Here is a 24,188-nt window from a genome sequence, read left to right as displayed (position 1 = left end):
TGTAAATTATAACTATTACTATGAAAATTCTAAAAATGTGAAAATCTTCCCAACTGTTATTGGACACGCTTCAAAATAAATACCCTGGCATTGCTTGCCACACCCACAGTTGTGCCAAAATAAATGAAAATATAGCCCAAGGTAGTAGAATTGAAACCTGAAGATGTACGAGCCGTCCCTGCCTCGCTATCTATACATCGTGTAGAAATTTAAGAGCAGGTAGTGACACTGCAATGCAAGGCTCAAACCAACTGGGTATTTGGAAACTTCTATGCAAAGTGGCATTTTCGGTTTTTAAACACGGTGTTATTTGTACTTCAAACAGGTAACTGTTTGGTTCCCTTGGAAAAAATATAGCCATAAACCTGGTTTTTTTAAAAAAATACGGGAGTGGGTATGAGAGAGAGTAGCTTAGAAATTTTAAAAGTATCAGCAGGGAGCAGTGGCTCATGCCTGTCATTCCAGCACTTTCAGAGACAGGCCCAAGGGGCCTTTGAGGACACCGGTCTCCTCTGCTGCCTGCCTGCTGGACTGACCCCCCAGGACATTCACTGGGTTTCCACCCCTGTCTCATTTAACATCCCAAGGGTGGTCTTCATCCTCGTCTGGGGCTCAGCTCTGCCCCAATTTCCTAAATCTCTGCCTTCAGAGCCTGAAAACACCCACGCCCAGGGTCACCCTAAGTCCACGTTTACCCCAGAGAGTCCCCATTTTATGTTTTCCAGGCATCACCTTAGTGATAATTTATCCTGTAAATTCCAACTGCCTTCACACCTCACCCCTGCTGTCTCCCAGCAGACCCCACTCAGATGCACATGCCCCAGACCCACACCCAGGTCTGTACATGCTGCCCTGCTCTACCCATGTGGGGACCACCTCTCTTTCTTGAGGAATCAGCTGGCGATCATCTCCTTGTGGAGGGCTGCCCTGACTTCCAACTCTCTCCAGCAAAGGCAGAAGCCATCCTCAGTACTTCCCCAAAACTCAGGCCAAGTATGAAGATGGCGCAGATGCTAGCTGTGCCTGGGATGCCAAGGGCAGGGCCCACAGATGCTCTGCACATGGCCCGGGGCACCGCCTGAACACAGCAAGTGCTGAAGAAATAAAACTGACATGCGATGACCTCTGATAGGGCCTCCTTCACCATCCACATCTGTCTCCCCACTGGACAGTAAAATCCACAAGACAGGGAAGGCTTGTCTCACTCATCTTCAAACTCCCAGGGTCACCCTGGCAGGTAAAGGGGACTCAAATGTCTTCTGAAGGAAGCAGCTGGTTAGCTGCCGAGTTAAAGGGCCTCTGAAATTCAGAGCTCTGCATAGCAGTCCAGCACACTTTATTATGAATGACTCCAACCACGGCAGAAGTGGCCGTGGAACCAGTGCTAACCAATTCAGGGTTTGTTCACTGTTTCTCAGTTCATTATCACAACGCATTCTCACAGAGCAGCGGCGCACAGATCCTCAGACGTCTACACAGAGTGGGACGATGGCGCCAAGTCACGTCAACGTCCTGTTGCAGACTGGGAGACACCGGTCAGACACGGACCCAGGCAGAGCACAGACCTCGCGTTAAATCGGCTCCGTGTAAACAGCACTCCCTGCCAGGCCCTTTCCTATCTGCACAGCTTCTACAAATTCAACTCTCGCACCTGACACCTAAGAATACTGCACACCCCCATGTGAATCCCCTACTCACCTCCCAAAATGACCCGGCATGGCCGAGTACAAAAAATTTCAACATAAGGGAACTGGAGGGCATGTGGGGCTTTCTCGAGTCCCTGCTGCCTCCTGATGGGAGGGCCCAATGCTTCACACCTCTAGTGAAGGGCGGGTCTCTTCGGCCCCCAGGCTTTGACCTGGAGCTTAAATCAGCATTAACTAATTTCACTTTCCAGGACCAACTTCAAAGGCCTGCAAAGCCAGAGAAGGGAGAGGAGATGGAACACGCCCTCACCTCAGATCTGCTGCAAGCACACACTTCTCAGATGCGTCCCAAGGTGCACAGCGTGTCCGATGCCTGTTTCACATCCACCGACCTGCAGGTCTTCTATGTGGCATCAGCCTCCTGGGCACTGGGAACAAGAGGTATAATGGCAAGTCCCTTCTGCAGCAAAGCTGAGGCAAAGGGACCCAACACATTGGAACTGACCGTTTTCTGACAGTATCAAAACAGAAGGAAAATACTGTACAGTCAACTCCCCCTCACGCAGGTTTATTTACCTGTGACTCAGAGGCCATGACAGAGAACTTCAGGTTCTTACCGATTCCTATTTTCCCCATCCAGGAAGCCTTTGTTTTTAATATCGTACGAACTTGCCATTTTATAGGCCAAAAACAGCAAATATTGGCAGTTTCCTACAGTTCAACTGAATAAAATATGATCATGGCCTTTTGTGAAACCATGAAGAAAAGGTGGATATCTCAATATGTGTTTCCAGACTGGCTTTGTTCCTGAAGCGGTAACTCTGTTCACTCAGGATATTAGACACTGAAGAATAAACATCAATATCCCACCAAGAAAACCAAAGGAATGAAATAATTTTGCATCCACCTTGGAACCTTTTTAGGACAAGGCAGGACACAAACTTCTAAAAAGCTGCAATTGTCCCTCTGTATACACAAGGACATGGATTCCAGAACATGCCCGAGTTTACCCAAATCTACGTATCCACAGGACCCCACGGCCACCCTATGGAAGCACATGTAGGAAACGTCGGCCCTCCACAAAGCCAGGTTTTTTCAGTAAGGGTTTGGTTGGAAAAAAAATTAACATAAGTGATCCTTCGAAGCTCAAAACCCATGTTGTTCAGGGTCAGCTGCATTTATTACTTGTGTCATATCTGAGGCCTGAAAGCCATCATTCTCGATACCTTAATGTGACGGTTAACAAACTAACTGTTCCGATTAGAAAGAGGAAAAAGCTTATTTTTAAGCTGACAATGAGAGTGGATGCGGCTACGATGAACGGAGAACAGACCTAAGCAAGCACCAAGGCTGGGGTGACTGCCTGTGCTCAGACCCACCAGGGCCTGTTCTTCCATCTCCCTCTGCTGAAAGGGATAACCTCCTTCTCCCCCACGACTAAAGGGCCTTTTTAAAATATTCACACGAGAAGTGCTATGAAAAGCTGAAAGGTCACAGATAACATTTTTAAAAATAAACATTAACGTAAGCATTTAATTTTCGTATAAGGAGTAAGGAAAGGATCCAGTTTCAGCTTTCTACTTATGGCTAGCCAATTTTCCCAGCACCATTTATTAAATAGGGAATCCTTTCCCCATTTCTTGTTTCTCTCAGGTTTGTCAAAGATCAGATGGCTGTAGATGTGTGGTATTATTTCTGAGGACTCTGTTCTGTTCCATTGGTCTATATCTCTGTTTTGGTACCAGTACCATGCTGTTTTGGTTACTGTAGCCTTGTAGTATAGTTTGAAGTCAGGTAGCGTGATGCCTCCAGCTTTGTTCTTTTGACTTAGGATTGTCTTGGAGATGCGGGCTCTTTTTTGGTTCCATATGAACTTTAAAGCAGTTTTTTCATACGAAAATTAATTCAAGATGGATTAGAGACTTAAATGTTAGACCTAGTACCATAAAAATCCTAGAGGAAAACCTAGGTAGTACCATTCAGGACATAGGCATGGGCAAAGATTTCATGTCTAAAACACCAAAAGCAACGGCAGCAAAAGCCAAAATTGACAAATGGGATCTCATTAAACTAAAGAGCTTCTGCACAGCAAAAGAAACTACCATCAGAGTGAACAGGCAACCTACAGAATGGGAGAAAATTTTTGCAATCTACTCATCTGACAAAGGGCTAATATCCAGAACCTACAAAGAACTCAAACAAATTTACAAGAAAAAACAAACAACCCCATCAAAAAGTGGGCAAAGGATATGAACAGACATTTCTCAAAAGAAGACATTCATACAGCCAACAGACACATGAAAAAATGCTCATCATCACTGGCCATCAGAGAAATGCAAATCAAAACCACAATGAGATACCATCTCACACCAGTTAGAATGGCGATCATTAAAAAGTCAGGAAACAACAGGTGCTGGAGAGGATGTGGAGAAATAGGAACACTTTTATACTGTTGGTGGGATTGTAAACCAGTTCAACCATTATGGAAAACAGTATGGCGATTCCTCAAGGATCTAGAACTAGATGTACCATATGACCCAGCCATCCCATTACTGGGTATATACCCAAAGGATTATAAATTATGCTGCTATAAAGACACATGCACACGTATGTTTATTGCGGCACTATTCACAATAGCAAAGACTTGGAATCAACCCAAATGTCCATCAGTGACAGACTGGATTAAGAAAATGTGGCACATATACACCATGGAATACTATGCAGCCATCAAAAAGGATGAGTTTGTGTCCTTTGTAGGGACATGGATGCAGCTGGAAACCATCCTTCTTAGCAAACTATCACAAGAAGAGAAAACCAAACACCGCATGTTCTCACTCATAGGTGGGAACTGAACAATGAGATCACTTGGACTCGGGAAGGGGAACATCACACACCGGGGCCTATCATGGGGAGGGGGGAGGGGGGAGGGATTGCATTGGGAGTTATACCCGATGTAAATGACGAGTTGATGGGTGCTGACGAGTTGATGGGTGCAGCACACCAACAAGGCACACGTATACATATGTAACAAACCTGCACATTATGCACATGTACCCTAGAACTTAAAGTATAATAATAATAAATTTAAAAAAAAAAAAAAAAAAAAACGTAAGCATTTAACAAGCCCATTACGATTTAAAGGAAAAAAAAAAAAAACGGTATTAAGTTCCTGGGTGCAGGGGCTCATGGCCGTAATCCCAGCACTTTGGGTGGCCGAGGTGGGCGCATCACCTGAGGTCAAGAGTTTAAGACCAGCCTGGCCAACATGGTGAAACCCCTTCTCTAACGAAAATACGAAAATTAGCCAGGCATGGTGGCGGAAGCCTGTAGCCCCAGTTACTTGGGAGGCTGAGGGAGGAGAATCACTTGAACCCGGGAGGGAGAGTTTGCAATGAGCCAAGATCGTGCCATTGCACGTCAGCCTGGGCGTTGAGTGTGAAACTCCATCCCAAAAAGAAAAAAATATATAAAGTTTTCCTTCCAATGAACCTATCATTCAGCCACCGAGGTATCCTATAGCTACTTATTCAGCCATGAGATACACCACAGGCGATATAGGCGAACAGGACACAGTTCTTCCCTGAAAGAAGGCTGCACCCTCAACAGAAGGGAGGCACATACTCCGAATGGAATCGGCATAGGGAACAGATGCTGCTGCAGGTGAAACTGGCTGCACAGAGCACCCACTCAAGTGTCTGAGAAACAAGGAGCCGTTGGTGCCATCACCTTCCATACTTGAGCTGGGGCAGTGGGGAGCCTGTCATCACCAAGGACAAAAAGCCCCAGAACCACACAACGAGCTTACAAACTCACCGAGGCGATGACTGAGCAATGTGTGTGGAGTGATGCGAACACACAGATGTCAGGGCCACGCGCGGCGTTGGTTTTGTGCATCAACCTGAGCGTGCCCGGGGTGCCCAGATGGCTGGTTCTGCATTATTTCTGTGTGAGATGCATGTTTGCCTCTGGACTGAGTGGAGACCCATCCTCGCCGGCGTGGGGGGCACCACCCTATCCACCCAGGGCCCGAGTAAAACAGCAAGGCGGGGAAAACTGGGTTCACTCCACCTGTCTGGCTGATGGGCCAGTGACATCTGTCTTCTGCAGCCCGTGCTTCTGGGTCTCAGCTCCTCAGACCACGGTGGGATCCGCACCCTCCGCTTCTCAAGTCTTCAAGCCACACCCTCCCAGGACTCTAGCTTGCAGCCTGTGGGTCCTGGGGCTTCTTGGACTCTGTAGCCCCTGCAGCAAGCCTCGCCCTGGAGACACACGCACACCCGGCTGGCTGTCTCTCTGGAAGCCCTGACTAAAAGCCGCCCCTAAAAGTGGTCTTCAGAATTTCTTTCTAGCCCTAAGATCCCAGCGCCCCTCCTACAATTCTAGGCGGAAAGGTGAACGGAGACCAATGGACAGAGGTGTGTGCGAGGACACGCCAGGCAGCAGCACTGGGCAGGAGGGCACTAACGCTCACTAAGCAAAGAATCAATGTTGCTTGCCACAAAAATGAGAGCAGTAAAGATTTCTTCAAACAGAAATGAGTTTGTATCATGATTTGCTCTTAATACATAAGAAAGCATAAAAGTAGGCCTATTAACAATTACATAAGTCTTTAGAGGCCCTTGAACTACTTCTGCCCCGAGTCCTTCCCTTGCTATTGATGGAAATATGGGAGAAACCAGGAGGTCTGAGCGTGGACCTGGCCGTGCTCCCAGGGGCGGAGGAAAGCACCCATCTGTCCAGTCTTCCCTCCACCCCGCGGGGTTCCCTCTTACCCAGACTCTTGGGCTGACGCGGCTCATGCACTCAACAGCGCCATCATTAAACGTTTAGCTTCGCATCACGAGGGCCTCCTCTGGCCTCTTCTGACCACTCCTGAACCTCCAGTCAGCATTAGTCTGCAGGACACGCGTGGACAAAGTTGATGGATCACGGCCTCCAACGAGGAAGGTGCCAGGCAAGGAGTCGGAGAGCCGGGGATGGAGCAGCCCTCACCCAGGGAGGCGAAGGCCAACAGCGGCCACCACCGAGGACCTCCCTTCGCACCCTGAGGGCAGCTCACCCAGGGAAGCGAAGGCTGACGCCGGCCACCACTGGGGGCCTCGAGGGCTCTCCCCACCCCGAAGGCCGCTGCGATCACATTTTCCCATCGCACCAAGAGACCCCTGTATTGAGCACAAACCTTTCCAACCTTCGAATCAATAAGGAATCACAACACAGACATTCCCTCAATCCAAATGGCCAGCCCACAAAACAGACATGCAATCATACACATTTCCTGTGGGAAAATCAGTCAGTCTCTGGGGCCTCGCGCCAGGGGTGGGGGAGCATCATGGGGAGACGCCCCAGCCCCAGCCTGGCTCCTCCCTCTATAGCTCCTTTTCCCTCCTCTTCCCCCCGCCCCTTCCCACCCCCTCCTAGCCTCAGAGGCTCCTTCCTCAAATTCTTTCCCCTTGATGAAGTCATTCATGCCCAAAATACAAGGCAAAGTCATGGGGGCTCAAGAGAAAATCCATACCGTGGCTCGCGTTTTAGATTCTCATAAGTTTGAGAATAACCAAGCAAGAATCTTTGGCATCTGAATGGTCTGAAGGATTCTGAGCTCAATGTCCTGCACTGGCCCGGAGTGGATCATGGGTGTCTCGGACATCTTCACAACTCTACACCAGTTATTTTGAAACACACCAGCAGAATAGAACCATGTGAATAGCTGCTTCTCAGTTAAAAGTAGGAAAAGACTCCAAAAGCTGCCCTCAAGGAACATCCTTCCCATGAGGAGTTTTCTGCATCGGGCCCTTCAGGCACAGGCAAGGCCCCTGGGCCCAACTCCCTCATCCCTGCGTCATCAAGCAGCAAAGACAGTGGGGAATAAAGCAAGTGAAGGAGTCAGTCCCGCACAAAACGGGCTCCAGAAGCCACAGCTACTCTCCCAGTGTGGGAGCCAAGTTCAGAGACCTGGAAACACCAGCATTCCCAGGGAGGAGGACAGAACAATGCCATTTCCCCCTAGTTTAGGGAGACACCACCCCACGTCCTCTGGCCTTAAAAGAGGAGAGACTTCACATACATGATTTCAATGACTCCACCACACACAGAAAGTGGGCTGAGGGCTAACACAACCATATAAATGCCTGGCAAAAACACACTAAATGAACACACAGATAAGCAAGGTTCTCCTGTTATCCACCAAATATTCAGAAACAAATCCAGTAAGCAATCTCTTTGCAATCAAAAGACCAATTCAGAGGTGCAGATTAAAAATAAACATACAACTGAACCCTTAATACACCAAGAACCAAATTCCACGGAAGTGTTATCACATCACCACCTCCCAGCTGAAGGAAGCAGCACTGGCCACTGACCAGCTGTTCACTCGTGGATCAGTGAACGAAAGGCAGTGCTGTCCAGGACAATGATGAGATGTTAACCTGAAAAGGGCAAAATTGCAGAGGCTGGAGGGACCTTCCAGGTAACCCGTCCCCCTCAGTGGACAGAGGACCCCCGTGGGACCACAGAGCCCAGAGCTCCAGTGTGTTCGGGGCAAGGACTCAACTGCAACCCTGATGATGTCCGAACGCCTTCTGCCCTTCTGTGTCTCTGCCCCACTAACAGGGAATCCGTGAATGCTAAGGAAATGTAACGCATTTTACAATACATGTAGATTTTTAGCAAATTAAAGATAAACAGTGACAAACTTTGAGAATTAACTAAAATATAGTTCAGTGAATGCCCAAACTCAAAGCTAGTCTCCAAGAGGTGATAAGCTGTGTGTGGTGGTTAACGCCTGTAAATCCCAGCAGTTGGGGAGGCTGACGCAGGAGAATCACTTGAGCCTAGAACGTTGGGGTTGCAGTGAGCTGTCATTGCACTACTGCACCCAGCCTGAGAAACAGAGTGAGACTGTCAAAAACAAACAAACAAAAACAAATTAAAGGAGTTCAAATGAACTCGCCCATACGCTTTAAATTTTCATTTGGGTACATGGGGTGATCTAGTTCCTTTTTCCCTTGCAATACATGAATAATCTAATAATTAAATATAATCTAACAATTACATGGGAAAATTTAATTATTTTCCCATTTCATTATTCCCTATCTCAGGGAAAAAGTTAAAAGTATTCCCTATTTCAGGGAAAAAGCTAAAAATCATTTTAAACCTTCCTTCCACAAAACAGTGTACTCAGTCATCTCTATCTGCTTGATCATGTGGAATTCAGCTTCACATGTCTACAATACGGTTTTTGTTAAACAGCGTTTATGTAGACAGGCGAGAGAAAGAAACACTTGGTCTATGTAGAAGCAGCAGAAGACACGTTTTAACAGAAAAGGGAGAAGATACCACCGTGTGAATCTGGAAATTCTGTCGTCGTCTTGTCCACACACACAGAAAACACCCAAGCACGTGCCTAGTGTCCAACAGGAGCACAGAAAGGACAGGGTTCCTCCAGTTGTTTAATGACCAGCCCCACTTGTCACCGCCACATAACAAAATCCGCACGGCAACTTCAGCACGTTTCATTCACGATTCCACGGAAATCAGGCTGAAGAACATACAGATGTTTTGCCCACATTTAAAAATCCAAGTGTGGGACTCATAGAAATAAAACACATTATGGGTTCACTTAACTTTTCCAAATTTTTACTTGGAGAAACCTATAAAGTTCTTGTCAGTTACATCCTTAAGTTTTCCAGTAATTTTTAAATGCGAAGGTCAGGCAAGACTTGTAAAGAGGTACACACATACGGCCCGGCGTGGTGGCTCACACCTATAATCCCAGCACTTTGGGAGGCCGAGGTTGGCAGATCACGAGGTCAGGAAACCGAGACCATCCTGGCTAACACGGTGAAACCCCGTCTCTACTAAAAATACAAACAATTAGCCAGGCGTGGTGGCGGGTGCCTGTAGTCCCAGCTACTTGGGAGGCTGAGGCTGGAGAATTGCATGAACCCGGGAGCCAGAGCTTGCAGTGAGCTGAGATCTCACCACCGCACTCCAGCCTGGGTGACAGAGGGAAACTGTCTCAAAAAAAAAAAAACAAAGGAGGTACACACATACATGCCATGTTCTTCTCTCAAAGAGACGGGCCCTTTTTTAAGATTCCAGAAGTAAATGGGGTTGTCATCCTGCTTTTGAGAGGATGGGCTGTGTTTTAAGCATGAACAGACTTTCCTCCATGCACCAAGGATGCACCATGGGGGCAGTGCTGCCGCCGCCTCCCCAGTCTCTGCTCAGGGTGGGGCAAGGGGAGCTCCGTTGTCTCCCGTATACACCGTCAACAGGCCAGGTGCTCAGGAGGCGGCTTCCAGGACTCGCTGTAGGCATTCGTCAGCAGGGCAGGCAGTGCCTCGTGCTGGTGGGCATCCAGCAGTAAGGGGGTCTTGCACTTCACTCCCTGGGCCCAGCCGCAGACAGAGGGGAAAGAGACACCTGTATCGTAACTCATGTGTATTTATAGATACACAGAGACTCTGCAGTGCAAGGTGCAGAACTAGAAGGAATCATGGAAATAAGAGGGAAGACATTTGGTTACGACTGGCAGAGTCACCTCAAGCCTCAGCACTTCCTGCCGGAGCCCTCACTGACCAGACTCCTCCAGGGTCACTGCCACTGCCTTGCCCAGCTCATGACAGGGCAGACAGTGACAGAGCCTCAGAACAACCTCCCACTCCTTCCTCACCAGCCCAGGGGATGAGCTGTTCATGAGTGTCCCAAAGCCTGAATGCGGGAACACAGAGGTGACTGAGCAGAAAGGGGGACAGCCACAATGGCCGCGGGTGTGCAGATATTGCGGGGCACCCCAGCAGCCCTTTCCGTCTTAAAGAGGATGGCCACGGGTGTGCTGATGCTCCCGCGTGACCCAGCCGTCCTCTCCACCTTATAGGGGAATGGCCACGGGTGTGCGGATATTCCCGGGTGCCCCAGAGCCCTTTTCACCTTAAGGAGATTTTCACAGTCTCATATCAGTCTCCAAACTATTCAGTGAGGTTGGAGGAGTATCACTGTGGACCAACACTGATTGGCACCAAGTAAGGGCGATTTTATAACCATGTCTCAACCATGAAACAATCAGGTCTTTGGCCATCTGGTCTAAGCTTTTTCTGTAACAAAGTTGGATAATTTAGTTGAACTTTGGTTTTCCAAAGCTTGTTACAGAAACCACATCTTCCTAGGTGTGGCTCTGTGGTGTCACGTGCACACTTCAGTAGCCAGGCTTGCCAAGACTCACGGCACGTTACACGTTCACCTGAGAAGGCTGCTGAATCATTGAGGGCTCTGGCGTGCTCTGAAATGAATTTGCCACTTCAGCCTACACTCTACTCCCTTGTTTGGTTAAAGAAACCCAAAAAGCAGAATTTGTTTTGGCCAATCGCCTGCTGACCCAACTGCAGAGGTTTTAATTAGAGTACTTTCATTGCATCATAGAAAGCAAAGTCATATAGATCAACTCATTATTACCACTCCAAAGGTTTAGTAAATCTCCAGATAATCAGGCAAACATTTTAAGAAGCTACATTAAGGTTTACAATACTCAAAATTTAAAACTACATCCATGCTCCAAAAAACCACCATTCCCATTTTAGATGGCCAAATGCATATGAGAAAGAAAGAAACGTGCTGAGCGCATTTTTTGGGTAATCTTATGGAGAAACTGCCACTTTAAAAATGGCTCTAGTTCCTGGCTCCAGATGGGTGTGGTGGGTTGCCTCACTCAATTTCAACTCCACCTGAAGCTGGGACACTAGAAATCCATTCGCAGACTCCACGGCACCAGAATTCCCACTTCTGGAAACAGCCAGGAATGCAGACCTGTAGCAGAGAATTCTTTCCTGCCCACCCTAACTGTCCTCTGTGGAAGGCAACAGTCAAAGACAAGTCCACCCCCCTAGTCGCAACTGCACCACGAAGAACCATTTCAAGGTGGGAAGTGATTGATCAGTGGGAACAGGCAGTTTAGCTAATCACTTATAAGGCAGAGAAGGGGGGTTTGAAGGCCTGTATCTGGTCTTGTCCTCGGTAAACGGTCATCCGCCAGTCAGCCTAAGCCACATGGGAAGGGGCTTCTTGCAGTAAAAGTGGGGGCGCAGTTGTGGGGAGGGGGAATGTCTTAACAATCACTGTTTTACAGGATCACAGGGCTCAGGCAATGTTCAGTATTGTCACACACCAAGGTTTTTACAGTCTGAAGAAAACTACAGTCCTAAAGTGTCAGTTCTCAAAGCCCTTAAGTTCCTCCTGCTAAGATTCCCAGAGTCTCCACTTCTTGCACCGAACCCCAACTTGCACAGGCACCTGCGTCTTCCTCCTGCAGCAAATGCAGATAAGAAGCTGTGGCTCTGCTGCAGTAATGATGCCATGCAGCCCTAACACCAGAGCAGAGCAATGGCTCTGGCCTGAATGTCCCCAAAACCTCATGCTGAAACCATCTCCGAAGGGATACATTAAGAGGTGGGGCCTTTGGGAAGTCCTGCTCTCAGGACTGGGGTTGGTGTCCTTGTTGGGAGGCCTAGAGGAGCCCTCCTGCTCCTCCACCACGTGAGTTCTGACGAGACGACCGCTGCCACGCAACACCTGTTGAGATGCTGCCGTCTGTGAGCCACAGGCCCTGGGGCACCAGATGTGCAGGTGCCTTGACCTTGGACTGCCTTGACCTTGGACTTTCCAGCTTCCAGAGCTGTGAGCAATAAATGTCTCTTTACAAACCACCCAATCGACAGCAGCCGGACAGAGACAGTAATGTCACAACATGAGTCACTTTCTCAGTGGGCCAGAGGACTCCCCATGAGCCACCACCGTAAAGCAAGAACTCCCTGGAGGATGGAAAGGGGTTCACAAGGAATTCTACCCAGCACCAGGGTGTCTGTCCTTTCTTGCAGGAAGACAGCTGAGCCATGGCAGGAAACTACAGGGTGGGTGGGGCTGGACAGTAATGTGTCACCTGCTCATCTAAGCCTCAGTCTCCTGCCTCTCATCACGACAGTGGGGGTAACACCCCCCTCACCTGAGCTGTTGGGGGAGGTAAGAGTGCTGGGTGATTAACAATTGTTAGTTCCACAGAAATAAGGCAAAGAATCTGCCCCATGTCTTATAAAACCAAATCAGCCCAGGAATTCCACATCACTACTAATTTGCATGGGAAAATACCAGATTCTCCTAAGTTCTGGCATGTCATTTGTATTAATAAAGTTTGCAGAGTTTTCACATACTAAGTATATAAAACAGGAAAATAAATCATGCAATTTGGAGGCTGAAGCAGGAGACTCACTTGAGCACAGGCGGCGGAGGTTGCAGTGAGCCGAGGCCTCGCCACTGTACTCCAGTCTGGGTGACAGAACGAGACTCCATCTCAAAAAATAAAAAAAAAAGATTTTGCTGCTTCATACTAGTAAAGTGGGCAGACTCTACATGCCAACTCTTATTCAAAGGTCGCCTAACACTGACTCAGGAACTCTGGCCCTGATGTGCTTGGAGTTTTAATCCTAACAGTGTTAAAGACCACTCCCCCAGGAGCTCTGAACAAGTACTCCAGGTATACGCTGAACAAGACCACACACTCTGACCGAAATCTAACTTCCCAGACCCAAACTACAGAACCACAGAAGACACTGCTTCTGTCCAACTTTGTGTTCTGCCATCGTTTGTGTCCATTATTTCCTACAAACCATCTCATTAGAATTTAGGGCACACAAAAGGCCGATACAACAGGGTCACTTTTCAAAGGTTTGGAGGTGAAGAACAGATACAATGCATTAGCTTCCTATTGCTGCTGCAACAAATTACCACAAATGCAAACCTCCTCTCAGCCCTGGAAGTCAGGAGTCCCAGGGCTGAAGTCAAGGGGTCAGTAGCTTGTATTCCTGCCTGGAGTCTCCCAATTCATAGAAGCCACCATGCAGCTTGACTCACAGCCCCACACCCCTCCTACCACTGCCCCGGCCTCAGCCCTGCACCCCTCCGGACCCTGCCCCTGCCCCACACTCGCCCTCACCCCCACAGCCCTCTGGCCTCTATCTCGTCCTCAGGTCTCCTCCTCTGAGGCAGACCCTCGTACTGCCTTCTCAAAAGGCACATGTGAAGACACTGGACCCACCTGGACAACCCAGGGTCCTCTCCCATCTCACTGTCCGTTACACTCACATCTGCAAAGCCTCTTTTGCCATGGAAACTTCATTAGACTAACAATCATTTAACAAGTCCATTCTAATGATGTGAAAATTGGCATTGTTTTCCTCCTAATGAACAGATCAGTCACCCATGTAACCTATAAATATTTGACTATTAAATATACAATACTGTAGGAGACAGAGATGAGGAAGACGGTTCCTCCCTGAAAGACGACTGGACCCTAGACGGAGGGATAAACATTCTGAACAGAATCAACATAACTCAACATTTGAGTCGGAGAGGTCAAGCAATAAGACGTTCAAAGAAGCAACCAGAAAGTATGTACTGTGCCCGTAGTTCACATCTGCGCCTGGCGTCATGAGCACGAGCATGCGGACACGCACACAGGGCCCAAGTGTAAGATCAAATATAAGGAGCTTTCCACTGTAGTATTTAACTAGATCTTATTACAAAATAGCCTCCTGATTTTTATCCAAAAAGTTCTCTGTAATTAAGGAAATTAATTTTCCCCTAAAGGGCATTTCTCTAGCTATCATTCCATATAAACTAAATGGGCATATTAAAGAAAAAAGACAAGGCCGGGCGCGGTGGCTCAAGCCTGTAATCCCAGCACTTTGGGAGGCCGAGACGGGCGGATCACGAGGTCAGGAGATCGAGACCATCCTGGCTAACACGGTGAAACCCCGTCTCTATTAAGAAATACAAAAAACTAGCCCGGCGAGGTGGCGGGCGCCTGTAGTCCCAGCTACTCGGGAGGCTGAGGCCGGAGAATGGCGTAAACCCGGGAGGCGGAGCTTGCAGTGAGCTGAGATCCGGCCACTGCACTCCAGCCTGGGTGACAGAGCGAGACTCCGTCTCAAAAAAAAAAAAAAAAAAAGAAAAAAAAAAGAAAAAAGACAAATGTTTGACTTCGGGGGTTTGCCTATGACTTGAATAAGCATGATTTTCTTCTGGCCAAGCAGGGAGCAGCTGGACCAGACTGGAGGGAAGGAAGAACAAATTTCCACTCTGACCTCAGTTGGGCACCAGAGTCTTCCCTGTCAGAATGTGGGTGTGGTGCTTCCCACACACCAGCCTCTGACGAAACTCAGCCCAAGGGTGTGGGAAAAGGCTGTCTACTTCTGAAAAATCTACAAAGTGCAGACACATCAAAAGCTTCAGAAGACTGTAAAGGGCCAAGGAGACCACTACACCCTTGGAGTTTACAGAAAATGGTCAGCATCACACGTGCCTGAGGTCCAGGGTCAGCTCCCGGCTGCCGCGACGCCGTGAACGCAGCCCTGGCTTCCCCTCTGATGCAGAGAGCTGGTCACTCTGCCGGCAGCACTCAGAGCTCAGAACATTCTAGAGGAAAGCAACGTGTTCCTTTTAAAATGGGGAACCGGGGCAGCACAACTGAAGCTCTACGACTGTCTCAACTACTGGGTTTCGGGGTAGCATTAGGAAATCGTGAGAATCCAAATCTCAATTTCATACAGATTCCAGATTCACTGCAGGTTCCAGAATTTCCTGAGACATTCTTCCAATTTATCACTCAGGATTCCCTTGCCAAAGCTAATAAAGTCTACATTCCTTACGGAAAACCCACCATAAGCACCACCACAAATAAGATCAACTGACTGACGCCCGCCCTTCGCACCATTTTGGATCGAGTGTGAAGACTGTCAGCAAACCAGGGCCCCAGTGTAAAGCAGAGAACAGATCCTCTGATGCCTGCCTGAACATTTCCTTCCCACCTCTGTCTTGGATATTGAACACCCTCAGAGCTACTGAGTCACCCACATTTGCAGGTCATTTATCCAGCCACCAGGATAACACAATTATGCGATAAAAATGCCTTCTCAGGGCTTTGTCATACTCAACAAAGAAGCTCAGAGGGCTAGGTAAGCGCAAGAAAGGGGAAAGCGTCCTCCAAACAGACAAAAACCAAGGAAAACCGTGCAGAGACTCGAGAGAGAGCAGAAACACAGCCCGCTGTAGCCTTTCAGGTCCTGCTGGCCGCAGCCCTGCGTTACGTGGCACCATTTCCACAGATGCATCCTGCTGGGCCCACTTGAAAGGTCCCGCTTGCGAGACACTCACCCCCACTTCCAGCTCCTGCAAGACCCGCTGCAGCCCCACTCCATCCTGGGGGCCGACTGTGCAAGTCTTCCCGGCGAGACCCCTCAGAGCCTACTCAGTGTCTGAGACTGGGAAGCACCAAGGATCCAGAAAGGCACAATCCCGTTCTCCTCGTGCTGCTTTCTGGGTTCCAAGTTGTCTAACGAGTCCTGCATAAACCCCGGGCTGGGGAGCCAGCCAGGGCCCAGCAGCACCCAGCTCATGCGCTCCACTCACCCCACAGAGGACCACGGAGGCCCCAGCACGCTCTGTCCGCGGGGCAAGACACCAGAAACAGCCACAGTTCAGGGTTCTGCCACCCGCCCCGCTGCCGTCATTACCTCCTGGGATCTGAATTCTCATTGGTTGCAAAGGTGATCCCACAGCTCCGCTGCCTTAATTACCTGCTGGGATCTGAAATTGTATTGGTTGGAAAGGGGATCTCATTGCTCAAGCACTCCCTGCTGCCTCCTTGCAAACAACATAAAAAATCCAAAACCCCTTGTAAAGAACGTTTACTATAACCTCAAAACAAGACACATCCCGAGACCAAGGAAGATACACACGCACATCTGACACCCGGTGGACGTCAGTGACCGACGCCACGGCTTCCGTGTGGCGTGTGAAGCAGGAGGCCTGTCACAGTGACTCAGGCTGGTATCTGAATGGGGGTCTTCCAAGCAACTAGGCAACCAGGACGCACACCCCAAAACCCAAGTCCCCGCACTCATGTACCTCGCAGAAATGCTGCGTGGCCATCGACACCAGTTGTGAACCAAGACCGATCTGTGTCCCGTGGCCCTCACAACGTCCGTACATGCCTGGGCCCAGCAGAGACCCGCACGGCACCCTGCTCGCCTCCAGTGGGGCTCTCTCCTGCCAAAGGGGATGGCCCTGAAGTCCGTTGAGATTTCCAAAGCTCTACAAAGTCGTGCTTCCTCCTGCTTGTTCAGAAGGCCTAAAGCCCTGAAGACACCAGTGAGAATTGACCTAGCCTCTTAAGGCAGCTCAAATACCTAAACACAGGAACGCTGGACCTCTCTGCCCTCGAGAGCAGCCGATAACACACTGGGCTAAGCAGAAGGTACAGATGTCACATCCAGAAGCCAGTGGCGCTCAAGATTGCATTCCAGGAGCCGCCCATGTGAGTCCCTCCAAGGCTTCCAAGTCCCACTTGATTGTTTTCATCGTATCTCTATAACATCAGAGACATTATATCCCACGGTATCTATGAGATCGTCTCCACTTTTATGAGCACATATGCTCCCTGACTTACCATGGGATGAAACTGTTCCAATAAACCCAGCGTAAGCTGAAAATATCCTAAATAGAAAGTGCATTTGACATCATAGTTTCAACTTACAACGGGTTCATCCAGAGGCAGCCCATCTTGGGCCAAACAATGCACTGAGTGTGACTAGTTCACACCATCACAAGGTTGAAAAAAAAAATCAGATATGTAACAATTGGGAGCCAGGGACCCTCTGTATTGGGGCTCCTGTCTTCAGAGACAACAGAAACCTCTTCTTAGACAAGAATCACAATTTATAATCCTCAAAATGTTAAACTTAGTTTAACAATCTAGACGTTCAAACAAAGCCAAAGTAGGCCCACAAGGCCGTTTGTGCCCTTCACTAAGACGCACGACTCTATAATAACCCTCACCACAGCCCCTCAGGGTGGGTCCCAGAGGCAGTTGAGGCTTGTGGCTACGGACACTAACGAAACCAAAATCAGAGTACGCAGGTGCAGTCAAGTCATATGACTTCTCCACTAGCATGTGCACAAATGTTCATCAGCAAATCTCATCTTCGCTTTACCTCCCTCCCATGACCTAAAAAGGAGTCCACTACACACACCCATACACACACACACCACTTCAAAAACATAATTAGTACTTGCATTCAATTCTGGGCATTCGGAATAGACCTAATGGGTGATTAAATCTTTCCTCCAACCCATTGCTTAGTCTTCTTAGAGGATGAAGGATTTTGCATAACACAAGTCAACATATAAAAGATCTGCTATAGAAACAGACTTTCAAGTGGTCCTCATTAGAGTGATTCAACTAATATACAAAGGACCCAACACACAGTGTATATTAGAAGAATGATTAATTTGTTCCCCTAAAAATCCTAATATCTACACAGAAAAAATACCCAATACACATTTTATCATTCTTTACCAGTATAGTCATACAAAGGAGTATCACAAAAGCAAAAGAACACATTTGGTTTGACTCACAGTTCTAAGTTTAATATAAAATTGCTAAAACCACCAAGACAAACATGACTATGAAATATTTAACGATCTTCACCTAAATTCAAGTCACCATTCAACCACCAATACCTCTGCTCTCCTTACGGGAACTTTCCAAAAGTAAATTCTGGAATTAACAGGACAAAATTTTCTGGTGACAGAAATTAGGAAGAAATTGGTTGAAGGCCGTTCCTTGGCTGTCAAACTTTTTCTCAATAATATTTTGTAAAATAAAAGCGTCAAACAGATCTTTACATTAACTTACAATCTATCAAGCAATACTGGAGCAAGCTTTAAATATTAGCCACATTCTGTCAGGGCTGACTAACATTAAATCAGTATCAGTCTCATGTCTTGTAGGATCCACAGCTCATCTTCTTAAAACCACTTAAGATTTCATAATTAACTCAATTAAACAATGTAAGTCATCTCCTTGATCTTTGACATGAAGGGGTAATTTTCCCCCAAAATAGTACCTCTTTCCTTGACATGATTTAATCTGTGGTTAGAGTATTTAACAGGATTTCTTTCCTTCTTAGAAAATAAAATATACACCTTTCCAATATGAAAAACTCTAACTGATAATGCCATAGCTTACCCAGGTCAAAAGCATTTTTTTTTTTAAGTTAAAAAAAGAACCTAACTGCATCTTTGGACCTTATGTGAGGTAGTGTCCAGGGTCACTGGGACCCCTACTTGGCCAGTGTAGCTGGGTACCAATTAAAGACAGAAACCCAAGCATTCACTCAAAGCCCCTTCCCAGCTGTTCATCCTAGTGGAAGAAGCCATGAGTACAAACGAATGCGGCATTCTACGGAGGGCTTTGGGGATAGGCTGCTTGAGAACATCAAAGTGGCTCACGTCCCCCGAGTATAAAGCCAGTGACTGCTCTCAGCTTCCATCCACAGTAGCCAAGGTCTGGAATCACCTGAGTGCCCGTCAACAGGGGATGAAGGGAACGTGGCCCGAACACACACAGGAGCAATACTCCACCACACAGCGGAGAGCCCTGTCATCCGCGGCAGCATGGATGGAGTTGGAGGACATTACGTTAAGCAAACGAGTCAAGCAAGGAAACGGCTCATGTTCTCACTCATAAGCAGGAGCTGAGAGCAGATCTCATGGAGGCCAAAAGTAGGTGGTCAACAGGGCCCAGCAGAGCCCACTCATAAGCAGGATGGGCAGAGGCTGGTAATGTGCACAAACACACAGCCTAATGGGAACACGAGACCTACTATTGATAAATCAGCAGGGGGATGGCAGTGGGTCATCTACTGTGTATTTCAAAACAGCTAGGAGAGAATAACTTAACATAACCAGCACAAGGAAAAGAAACTATTTAAAGTGAAAGACATCCCAAGTACACAGATTTCATCAATATAGGGGTGAATCAAGGTATCACATGCACTCTGAAAATATGTACGTATATTATGTATCAACAGAAACAAAAACCAATGACAGAACCATTTGCGAAGCACGTGCAGGAGAAGAATGGGAAGCCTGACATGGTGTGGCTGTGTGTCCCCACCCAAATCTCATGCTGAACTCTAACCCTATGTTGGAGGTGAGCCCTGGTGGGAGGTGATTGACTCATGGGGGTGGTTTCTAATGGTTTAGCACAATCCCCCAAGTGCTGTCCTCATGATCGTTCTCCTGAGATCTGGTTGTTTGGAAGTGCATGGCACCTTCCCCTTCACTCTCTCTCCCCTTCCAGCCATGTGAAGACATGCCGGCCTCCCCTTCACCTTCCACTCTGATTGTCAGTTTCCCCAGATGTAGAAGCCTGTACAACCCACAGAACTGTATGCCGATTAAACATTTTTTTTCCTTATTACCCAGCCTCAGATAGTTCTTTATAGCAGTGGAACAACAGTACAGTCCTCAGGACCAGCAATGTTTTCCTTCTACCCAGCGGCCAACAAGGTTCTACACCGTAGCTGGTTTTCCAAAGCTTTGCCAGAATGCTGAAGCTGTTTTGGGGATACTAACTTTCCCCATCTCTGGCAAACCAGATGGGGCATCCTATTTGCCTCTTACCACCTTTCTCAGAGAAACCCCACCTCTGAAACAGCCTCCACCAGGGGCCTCCTTCAGCAGCAACAAAGCTGAGTGTTCCTTGCACTTCCCTTCTTCTGAACAAGTCAACATCTTAAGCTTGTTTTTCCATCTTCCCAGCTCATTGAAAAAAATATCTTATGCTTTCTATTTTCCTGACACACACACACATGGAAGAGAAGTGCCGTGAGGGCAGGAGCTCTTGTTTTCCCGGATCTGAGCCTGGCCCTCAAACACTAGCCGAATACTAACACGATATCCAGAGGCAGAAATGCAAATATCCATATGACTTCAAATACCCTAAGGACCTAACAGGCCGAGTGGCCCATGTAACTATGGTGTGCTGGGCCATTCAACTGGTGTCCAAATCCCTGTCCAAGTGAGCTCTTTAATTTCGAGACTTTTCAGACAGCTGTTTTGTTGTTGTTGTTCTGTTTTGTTTTTATTAAAGGGATATGTTACAATTATAATCAAGAATATCCCAGGCCGAGTGTGGTGGCTCGTGCCTGTAATCCCAGCACTTTGGGAGGCCAAGGTGAGCGAATCACCTGAGGTCAGGAGTTCAAGACCAGCCTGGCCAACATGTTGAAACCCCGTCTCTACTAATACAAAAATGAACCAGCCATGGTGGCAGGCACTTATAATCCCAGCTACTCAGGAGGCTGAGGCAGGAGAATGGCGTGAACCAAGAGGTGAGGCTGCAGTGAGCCAAGATCGTGCCACTGCATTCCAGCCTGGGCAACACAGCAAGACTGTCTCAAAAAAATAAAAATAAACCAATACTCCCAGTTAGTTCTTCACCAATGTCAGATACCTCAGTTTAAAGAAAAATATGAAAGCATGTTTTCATATTTCAGTGTTGAATTTAACCATATCTTTTAAGAAGATACGAAGATAGAACTTCCTCAAGGATTGGGGGAGAGAAAAGCAGTTAAGAAAATCTTAAAACCTCAGGAGAAAAACAAGTATGGGTTAAGACCTCAAGGCAAAACTTTTTCTTTGCACTTTGATTTCAAAAGAACAGAGATGCCCAAATTATGAACTCTCCCATCTGCATTTTATATTCGTCTGTGTCCTTTGAAAGGCTGGAGATGGGATCCCAGGTTCCAAAGTGCCTGGCCGTGGCTCACATCAGGCGGCATCTTTCACAGCCGTTTACTCCCCTGACTCTGCCTAGAGAGCTCTGTGGCCCAATTTACAAAAAAAAAAAAAAAAAAAAAAAGTCCTAATTTACTCACGTTCATCACTTTCAGCAGAGTCTCAAGAAATGAGACAAATATTGAGACTCCACAGAAGCAAGTACTCTCTTCCAAAAAGTCAAGTGTCAGGTTCCCATGAGCCAGGCAGCTTGCTTACAGAAAGCACTGGCTGACTTGCTGGTTGAATGTTAAATGCATTTAAAATGTTAAGTGATCAAACGCCCCTCCTAGTGGGTGTGCGCGTTGAGCTGGCTGCAGTAGTGATGCAGACCACGTTCTTTCCTTTGGTTTTGCTTCAAGCAGAGCACCCCACACCCAGGAAGAGGCCGAAGGACGGCATCGAGGTCTAGGACAGATTTAAGGAGAGCTGCAGGCTGACTGCCTCATCTGCAAATAGTCTCTCATTTCAGAGAAAATCACTGAACAGAGTTCATAACACGTGAATTTTTAAAATTCATATTTCTAATTTCATCCCATTAGAACTTTTGAACCTCCACCTCCCACCTAGAGAACGTCAGCTCAAGCCGATCACAGCGCAGTGCGATTTTCTATAAATAATGTGCACGCCTGCATCTGAGCTGAGATGTGAATGTCTGGAATGTGCCTGCCAGGCCCAGGAGGAACTGCAGCAAGTGTGGGGACACAAGCCGCTAAGGAATCTGATTTGGAGGGAACTGGAGGCAACTAAAACTAGGTCCACTGGTTTTTCTTGGTAAGGTTTGACCAGGCAAACTGTTATCACTGTTGCTAATTTATGGTAATTGGCATGGGGACTTAACAGTAAGTAATTAGAGTAATTACAGAATTTGCTACTCAATTACAATGGCACAGATTCCTGAGAATGGAAGAACTGTTGCCCAGGAATAGAGTTCAAGAGGTCCTCCCCATGCTCCGAGGAACATGGCATTTCCACGCACCCCTGCTTTGGTCCCTGGCCACCACCATCCTGATCTCGGCCATCTGATGGCATCAGTCCCCAAAGCTGGAAACACCTGACACCTCTTGTCACCCTCCCATCTGCCCTGCCTTCCTCCAGTCCGGGATATTCAGGGATGCCCACATACAGGACCAGGAAACCAGGGTTATCCCAAACCAGTGCCTGCATTCAAAGTCCTCCACGGCAGCACAATCACCAATGGCCAATACTCCCAGAACCTTCCACCTCAAAACGGGAGCACATCTGGATTCAAGCTGACAATGCTGCATTCTCTTTGCCATGTACACATGGAGGCATGTCAGGTTCCACCTAAAGGTATCAGGTTCCACGCTGCTCAGGAGCCCAAACCTAGTCACTCTGCATGATCTCAATTCACCATCCACAGAGAAGCCTGCAGTTTTCCTCTGGTGCACGGTGTGGATGGTGGATGGTGGATGCATTTCCCCTGAAGACTCGGAAACAGAAGCCTGGCCAAGGAGGCCAGTCACCCCAGCCCCTGCAAGGCCCGGACGTGACCCTCTGCTGTCTGCACACAGTACCCAAGTCTAGCAGTGCTGGCTCTGTGGTGGGATCCATCTGGGCCTGCAGAGGACCCGGGGCACAGGAACCGTGCAGCCTGGCTGCAGCCGGAGGCCTAAGGGATCCCCACGAGGCTCTCCAGCCTAGGTGCCCTCACCACAGGCAGAGCCATGCAAGAGAGTTGCCTGCTGAACTGGAAACGCCCCAATCTGCTCAGCCAACACAGAAAGACAACAGCCACCTACAGCTGCTGAGCCCCAAAACGTGGCCACTGGGCCTGAAGGGTTGAATCTGGAATTTAATCTGTGAAGTTCTTTTCAAATGTGTTTAGCTATGTAATCAAATCTTTATTCTAATTCAATTTAAAGGAGCCTCTGGCTATGGGCTCCCTTGTCGGGCTTCACAGCTCCAGGGAGTAAGAATGGGAGAGAGAGAGGCCCAGAGCCTCTCTGCATTCTCCACGTTAATTCAACAAGTCATCATAAGGAAAGGCACTCCAGCAGGAGAGGTGTACACGGGAAGAACTGGGTTGGCCCTGACAAGCATGACCCCCATGGCATCACAGCTGCCTCAGGCAACAGGCAAAAGACAATGATGCCCACCTGGACAGGCCACCGGATGTGATGATGCACCCCCAAGCCCTAGTCCCACAGTAGCCAGAGACCACCCGCTGCTCATCCCGGGTGAAACAGGCAGAGCTACCGGAGCCCTCAAAAGCAGGAAGAATTAAGGAAGCGATTCCCACGACACACGTGACACTCCTTGGAGACAGACACAGGCTTCGCTGTGAAAGTGCAGAGGACGGTGGAGTCCCTAGGCAGGCTGCTTCTTCCAACGATCAGGAAGAAACCAGATCCATTTCCTTGTAGGAGAATCATTTGTACCGTGATTAGACAGAAGACAGAAGGTGGCTGATGTTATCAAATCATCAAGCACCTCACGGCTGCTTCTCCAAGGAAGGCCTGGAAACTTGCAGCCACCCGCGTAGGGGCCGCAGTGTTTACAATGGAGATACGGGTGACCGAGGTCTGGCTTCCTCAGGGAAGCTACATTTGAACTTTCACCACTGAGGAATCGGTCATTTACAGTCACTCACCCTCAATGCAGAAGAGGGCTCAAGACACTGCACCAGACTTCAACACTCAGGGTTGGGGTTAGGGTCAGGGTCAAATTCACAAGTTTTACAAGATGTATTTCCTTGGGATGCCAGAAGAGATGCAGCTTCACACCCCTGACCTCCATGGTTTCCTTAGCCCCTTCACCAGTGGATCTCACCAACAGATGACACATCCACGCCTCATCCATGGCAGCACAGAAAACCACTTGGAAGACAGCCACTCCCACCAAGCTTCC

General features: G+C 48.1%; 1 protein-coding gene and 1 long non-coding RNA gene across 4 annotated transcripts in view; one reads left to right on the top strand and one right to left on the bottom strand.

Annotated features, from left to right (window-relative positions):
- The window catches only part of LOC135965229 (disco-interacting protein 2 homolog C-like), a 279,948-nt gene that overhangs the window by 242,740 nt on the left and 13,020 nt on the right, over positions 1-24,188 (top strand). The window lies entirely within an intron of this gene.
- Positions 1-24,188, bottom strand: part of LOC135965233 (uncharacterized) — an 85,748-nt gene that overhangs the window by 57,545 nt on the left and 4,015 nt on the right. Inside the window, exon 3 of one of the 3 annotated variants that reach the window (XR_012418487.1) lies at positions 1,957-2,074. The exons of the other annotated variants lie outside the window; for them this stretch is intronic. This is a non-coding gene — a long non-coding RNA (uncharacterized lncRNA). The remainder of the gene's footprint in view (positions 1-1,956; positions 2,075-24,188) is intronic. 3 annotated transcript variants of the gene reach the window in all.

Source organism: Macaca fascicularis, chromosome 10, assembly GCF_037993035.2.
Source record: "Macaca fascicularis isolate 582-1 chromosome 10, T2T-MFA8v1.1".
Classification (NCBI taxonomy): Eukaryota; Metazoa; Chordata; class Mammalia; order Primates; family Cercopithecidae; genus Macaca; species Macaca fascicularis.
This window is presented reverse-complemented; position numbering and strand designations above follow the sequence as displayed.